This window comes from Lontra canadensis, unplaced genomic scaffold (assembly GCF_010015895.1).
Source record: "Lontra canadensis isolate GAN:19392208 unplaced genomic scaffold, GSC_riverotter_1.0 scaffold22, whole genome shotgun sequence".
Classification (NCBI taxonomy): Eukaryota; Metazoa; Chordata; class Mammalia; order Carnivora; family Mustelidae; genus Lontra; species Lontra canadensis.
In genome coordinates, this window is record NW_022631016.1 from 147,743 (window position 1) to 148,241 (window position 499).

Consider the following 499-nt stretch of genomic DNA (forward strand, 5'->3'; position numbering starts at 1 on the left):
TATGTAGAAGAGCGCGTGCGTGCCTTCATTTCCTGATTACCTTTCTACAATCCCGTACTCAAGTGAGGAAGGAAGGCCATTGGACTAGGGGTCATCTACCCGGTGGCCGGAAGCTTGCCGGTAATCAACAGCCAGAAGTGTGAATGAAGCCTACCTTTATCCTTTGTTCCTTCTTGTGAGATCATAAAACTGGGCCTGATTCTTCATTAAAGCATAAATTGCACACTTCTGTCTCCAAGTCCATTTAAAGCTTATACTGTTTAATTTGAGGCATGTTTGTTGACCTGAAATCCAGAAATCTTGTCTATATTAAGTAAAAATGAATTTTGGTGTTGACAGCACATGAAGAAAAACATTTCCTTCTTGTTCTTCGTAAGCAAATTGTTTAATGGGCGACCATGTGTCCTAAAGTATTTAAATTGCCAGATACCAAAGGAAACAGATGTCAATGGGTTTCTTCCTTCCCGGCTTGCTTGCTCTGGGTCCCTTTCCTACTTAG